The sequence below is a fragment of the Nannospalax galili genome, unplaced genomic scaffold (assembly GCF_000622305.1).
Source record: "Nannospalax galili isolate Female #2095 unplaced genomic scaffold, S.galili_v1.0 scaffold306, whole genome shotgun sequence".
Classification (NCBI taxonomy): Eukaryota; Metazoa; Chordata; class Mammalia; order Rodentia; family Spalacidae; genus Nannospalax; species Nannospalax galili.
In genome coordinates, this window is record NW_008354544.1 from 601,109 (window position 1) to 607,917 (window position 6,809).

Genomic DNA, 6,809 nt, shown 5'->3' on the forward strand with positions numbered 1-6,809 from the left:
TTCGTAACTGCCATGTGGGTGCTGGGAATTGAACCCGGGTCCTCTGCAAGAGCAGTCGGTGCTCTTAACCACGAGCCATCTCTCCAGCCCTGACTTGAATTTCTTGAATCTGCTTTGAGGACAAGGCGTGGAGACTTGAAGCGTGTCACTCCACACACCTGTGTGGACTAGGCCTTGTCATCTACAGCTCAATAAAGCCGGGAGGGGGGGCAAAGATTGGGCATCTGTGAAGAGTTGTCTCACTTATTTCCACTACAGTTTTTGCTGAGGAAAATGTTAGATTCAATTCCCAGCACCCACATGGCAGCTACTTGGTTTGCTTTCATCTCTTAGCTATTGTGAAAAGAGCAGCAACAAACATAGACAACAAGTATCTCTGCAATAGGACGAGTCCTTTGGGTATATGCCAAGGAACTGTATAACTGGGTCAAATGGTAGGTTCACTTTTAGATTTCTTAAGAGTTTTCCACACTGTTTTCCATAGGGGTTCCACAGGTTTGCAGCCCCACCAGCAGTGATTGAGCATTTTCCCTTTTTAAGATCTCTCTTCCTAGCAGGGAGACTGGCACATTTCCTTGGCACACCAGACCTCTGAACTGACCTCTTGGCCAAAACTCACCACTGAGTTCTGATCCTTTGCATCCAGACCAAGCCAGTTCCTCCCTCAAGGCCTCGTTTCTCTTTGCGTCTCTGGGCAGCCCAGCCCCACAGCTTCCTGGAGTCAGCAGCTTGCCTGGGTAAGTTTGGCTGCACCCACTGTGCCTTGACTCCCCCAGCCATATTCACCCTCCCACCTCCCCCACTCCATCTCTCCTCTTAGCAAGGGCACTGACCCATCTCTTGTCATGACACCCCAGACCCTGGAACAGACCTCTTAGCCCGAAACTCCCACTGCTTCCGGATCCTTTGGGTCCAGACCAACCCAATTCCTCCTTGTAGTCCCCAGGAGCCCTCAGGCCTCTTCTCGTCCCCACCTCCCTTTTCATCCCTAGGAGCCAGCATCTTTTCTGGGCCCTGCTCCCAGGCCAGCCCAGCCCTCAAATTTCTGAGGACAGCTTCTTTCCTGAAGGGATCCAGACCTTAGGAGAAAATCTGAGACCATCTGATCCTCATCCAACATGGACCTCTATGGAAACTCCTGAGCAGCAAGATGATAGCAATTTTGCTACTCCAATATAAAAATCAAGAGAGAACCTGAAGCTTAGACCAACCAGCTTTTCATGCCCAACAAGTAAACCACAAAAGCACATAAAGTTTACAAAAAGAAACAGACAAAAACTCAATAAAGGAAGGCTTGAGTCTCACAAAAGAACCAGAATCTACAAAAGAAATCCACATGTCAAACTCACAGAGAAAAAATAATAACATGAAAAATAAAAATAATATATCCCCACAAGCACCATCAGTAGTCTAGAGGAGTACAATGAAAACCCCCTAGAGATAACACAGGACATGAAACTCAAAAGAAAAATTATAAACATGATAAATGAATTCAGTGAATTTAAAGAAAACACAAAGAAAGAAATCAAATGACTGAAAGAAGTTAGAGATAAACTTCTGAGTGAATTCAGAAAAGACTTAGAAATATTGAAGAATGCTCAGGCTGAAATGAAGAAGGAAGTGAAACACTCAGTAAGCAAATTAGAAATGAAAGGAGAAAGCCTCACCAATACGATGAATGAAATGGAAAACAGATATCAAGACTAGAAGATAAAATGGTTGAAATAGACCACTCAAGCAAAGATTATGAAAATTTTTTTAAAAAACACAAGAATGGAATATGCAGGAATTGTGTGACACCATTAAAAGACTAAATTTATGATTCATAGGCATACAGGAAGGAGAATTTCAGGATAATGGTATGGACCAGATCTTCAACAGGATTATAGAAGAATATTTCCCAAAATTAAAGAAAGACGTGCCGATACAAACACAAAAAGAATAGTGAACACCAAATAGACAGGACCGGAAAAGAAACTCTCCACAGCACATCATAGTAAAAACATTAAACATACAGAACAAAGAGAGAATACTGAAAGCTGCAAAAGAGAAACAAGTCACATGTAAAGGAAAACCCATTACGATTACAGCTGACTTTTCAGTGCAAACTATGAAAGCCAGAAGATCTTGGACCAAAGTATTCCCAGGTTTAAGTGACCACAGACCCACCAACCCAGATTACTATACCCAGCCAAAATATCTATTACAGTTGAAGGGGAAAGAAAAACCTTCCATGACATAAATAGGCTGAGGAATTTATGTCCACAAAACCAGCCCTTCAGAGAGTTCTGGAAGCAATCAGAGAGCTTGAGGCAAGGTACGACTATACACAATGGGTAACAGAAAGACACTTAATGAAAGTATAACTATGGAAATGCACAGCTACAACAAGAATGTGAACAGAAATCTAAATGACAGGAATCAATACAGATCTTTCATTAATAACTTTAAATATCAATGGACTGAACTCCTCAGTCAAAAGACACAGACTAGCTGAATGGATTAAGAAACAAAGCCCATATTTTGTTGTTGGCAACAAACTCATCTCACTTTCAAGGACAGACAGGCACTACCTTAAGGTGAAAGGATGGAAAAAAAATATACCAAGTGAATGGTACTAAGAAAAAAGAAGATGTTGCAATCATAATATTTGACAAAATAGGCTTTAAAATAAAACTAATTAGAAGCAATAAAGAGAGCCACTTCATTCTGATCAAAGGAACAACTGAACAAGAAGATATTACAATCTGAACATATATTAACCAAACTCTGGTACACCCAACTTCAGAAAATCAGTATTACAGGACTTTAAGACCCAAATTAAACCAAACTCATTAATAGTGGGGGACTTCAATACCCCACTGTCTCCATTACATAGGTCAACAGGACAGAGAATTAACAGAGAGACATCTGAATTAAACAATATCATACATCAAATAGGCCTATCAAACATTTACTGATTATTCCACCCAAGCACCAAAGAATATACTTTCTATTCAGCACCCCATGGAACTTTCTCGAAAATAGAACATAAAGTGGGGAAGAAAAAAAAACCTCAACAAATACAAAAAGTTTGAAATAATTCCATGCATTCTATCAGACCACAATGCAATAAAGCTTACAATCAACTCTGAAAGAAACCCTAGTAACTACATGAACACTTGGAGATTAAACAACACATTCCTGAATGATGAATGGGTCAAAAGAGAAATTAAGAAAGAAATAAAAGTATTCCTAGAACTAAATGAAAATGACAGTACAACTCAACAAAACCCCTGGGACACATTGAAAGTGGTCCTTAGAGGGAAGTTTATAGCTTTTACTGCCTACGGTAAAAAAATCAGAAAGAACAAAAATAAATGACTTCACATCGCAACTCAAGACATTTGAAAAGCAACAGAAAATCAAACCCAAACCCAGAAGAAAAGAAGAAATAACAAAAATCAGAGCAGAAATGAATGAAATAGAAACAAAGAAAACAATATAAAAAATCGACAAATCCAAAAGCTGGTTGAAAAGATAAACAAGATTGACAGACCGCTAGCCCAGTTAACCAAAAGAAAGAAAGAAAGAGAACTTTAAATCAACAAAATCAAAGATGAAAGGGGAAACATCACAAGAGATACTGAAGAGATCCAGAATATTACAAGGGAATACTTTAAAAACCTATATGCTACTAAATTTGAAAACCTGAAAGAAATGGATGGGTACCTAAAAGCATGGGAACCACCAAATCTAAACCAAGAAGAGATCAACAGCTTAAACAGACACATAACATGTAGGAAATTGAAACAGTAATACAAAACATCCCAGATAAAGAAAACCCAGGACCAGATGGATTTACAGCAGATTCGACCAGACATACAAAGAAGATCTACATCCACTACTACTTAATTTACTCAAAAAGATAGAAATGGAGGAAGAACTTCCAAATTCCTTCTATGAAGCCAGCATCACTCTAATACCAAAGCCAGGTAAAGATACAACCAAAAAAGAAAATTATAGACCCATATCCTTAATGAACATAGATGCAAAAATTCTCAGCAAGATACTTGCAAACTGCATACAGACACACATCAAAAAGATCATCCACCATGATCAAGTCAGCTTTATCCCAGAGATGCAGGGATGGTTCAATATATGTAAGTCAATAAACATCATAAATCATATAACTGGACTCAAAGACAAGAACCACATGGGCATCTCAATAGATGCAGAGAAGGCCTTTGACAAAATAGAACATGCATTTATGTTCAAAGTACTAGAGGGAATTAGACTGGAGGGAACATACCTCAACATAATTAAAGCCATATACAACAAACCCACAGCCAACATCATTCTAAATGGAGAAAAACTGGAAGCATTCCCATTGAAATCAGGAACCAGGCAAGGCTGTTCATTATCTCCACTCCTTTTTAACATAGTACTTGAAACTCTTGCAAGAACAATAAGACAAGAGAAGGCAATAATTCAAGGAATAATTATTGGAAAAGAAGAGATCAAATCATTCCTTTCTACAGATGATATATTATATCTAAGAGATGCCAAAAATTCTACCACAAAACTCCTAGAAATTTTTAACACTTCCAGTAAAGTGGCAGGTTACAACATTAATCTAGAAAAGTCTGTAACCTTTCTATGTACTAATAACAAGCAATCAGAGAGATTACATGGAAACACTCCCTTTCACAATAGCTGTGAAAAAAATTAAATATCTTGGCATAAACCTGACCAAAACGTTAAAAACCTCTACAATCAAATTTTTTTAATCTTTAAAGAAAGAGATTAAGGAAGACATCAGAAGATAGAGGGACCTCCCATGCTCATGGGGTGGAAGAATTAATACTGTGAAAATGACCATCCTACCAAAAGCCATTTATAGATTCAGTACAATGCTTATCAAAATCCCCATGACATTCTTCACAGAGTTGGAAAAAAAACCATCCAAAGATTCATACAGAAGCACAAGAGACCTCAGATAGCCAAAATAACCCTGAGCACTAAAAGCAATGCTGGGAGGATTACTATACCTTACTTTAAACTGTATTACATAGTTATAGTCATAAAAACAACATACTACAGACATAAAAATAGACCCATAAATCAATGGAACAAAATTGAAGACCCAAATATGAGTACATGCAATTTCAGCCACCTGATATTTGACAAAGGGGCCAAGAACCTTCACTGGAGGAAAGACAACATGTTCAGCAAATGGTGCTGGAAAAACTGGATCTCCACCTGTAGAAGAATGAAACTAAAATCCTTTCTTTCATCTTGCACATAATTCATCTCCAAATGGATCAATGACGTCAATGTAAAGCCTGAAACTCTGAAACTGTTAGAAGAAAACATTGGAAAAAACCTACAAGATACAGGTGTAGGAAAGGATTTTCTAAACTGGACATCAATTGCTCAGGAAACAAGGTCAAGAATCAACTAATGGGACCTCATTAAACCAAAAAGCTGCTGTACATCAAAAGAAGCAACCAAGTAAGGGAAGAGAAAACCCACAGAATGGGGGAAAATCTTCATCAGTGACACATCTGACAGAAGCTTAACAGTCAGAATATATAACGAACTCAAAAAAATAAAGAATTGAGAAAGGAAGTAACCCAATTAATAGATGGACTGAGGAGCTGAACAGAGAGTTCTCAAAAGAAGAAATAATGATGGCTAAGAAGCATCTTAAAAGATGTTCAACATCATTAGCAATTAAGGAAATGAAAATTAAAACCACTTTCAGATTTCATCTTACCCCAGTCAGACTGGCTAAGATCAAGAGAACAAATGATACTAAATGTTGGAGAGGATGTTGGGAAAGGGGAATGCTCATACACTGCTGGTGGGATGCAAACTGGTTCAACCCCTATGGAAAGCAGTGTGGATAACTCTTAAAAAACTAAAAAGGAACCTACCATTTGACCCAGTTATACCACTCCTTGGCATATACCCAAAGAATTCATCCTATTGCAGAGACACTTATACATCAATGTTTGTTGCTGCTCTTTTCACAATAGCTAAGAGATGGAAGCAACTTAAGTGTCCCTCAACTGAAGAGTGGATAATAAAAATGTGATTCATTTACATGATGCAGTTTTACTTAGCAATAAAGAAAGATGAAATAATGAAATTTGTATGTAAATGGATGGAAATAGAAACTGTTATACTAAGTGAAGTAACACAGACTCAGAAAAACAAAACAAAAACAATGTATGTTCTTCCTCACATGTGGATCCTAGCACCAAATCCTTATAAAGGAGTATATATCCAGATGTAACTACAGGAACCAGGATAATGAAGAGGAACCAGGGAGGTGAAGGAAAAGAAAGAATCTGAAAGAGAACAGTAGGAAACAGGAGTTACTAAGGGAGATATGGATAAAAACGGGGTAATTTTAAAGGGAGGGGGAGGGAGTGTTATTCAAGGAACCATGGGAATAAAGGGAAAGAAGGAGCTCAAGAGAGGTGGGACGATAGCAGATGTGGAGAGCCACAGCCTCCGCCGCCATTACAAGATGGCGCCGGTATCCGGACCTTCTTAACAGTAAACATCCTGCTGCGCCCATAAGGGGCGTGCACAAGAGCCTGCTCTCCCTCGCCTCCTCCCGTGGCGTGATCTCCAGCAAACAATCCGCTTCTTATACGTCATAAATGGGACCTTTAGGGCATATATAAGCAACAGCTCTCCCACTTCTCGGCGTCTTCGCTCTTTAAGCTTCTAAGAGTGTAAGATGCACATACAATAAACTGCTGCAGAAGGATCCTGACTTGTCCTCCCGCGTCGTTCTTGCCGGCGAGACGGAAAGC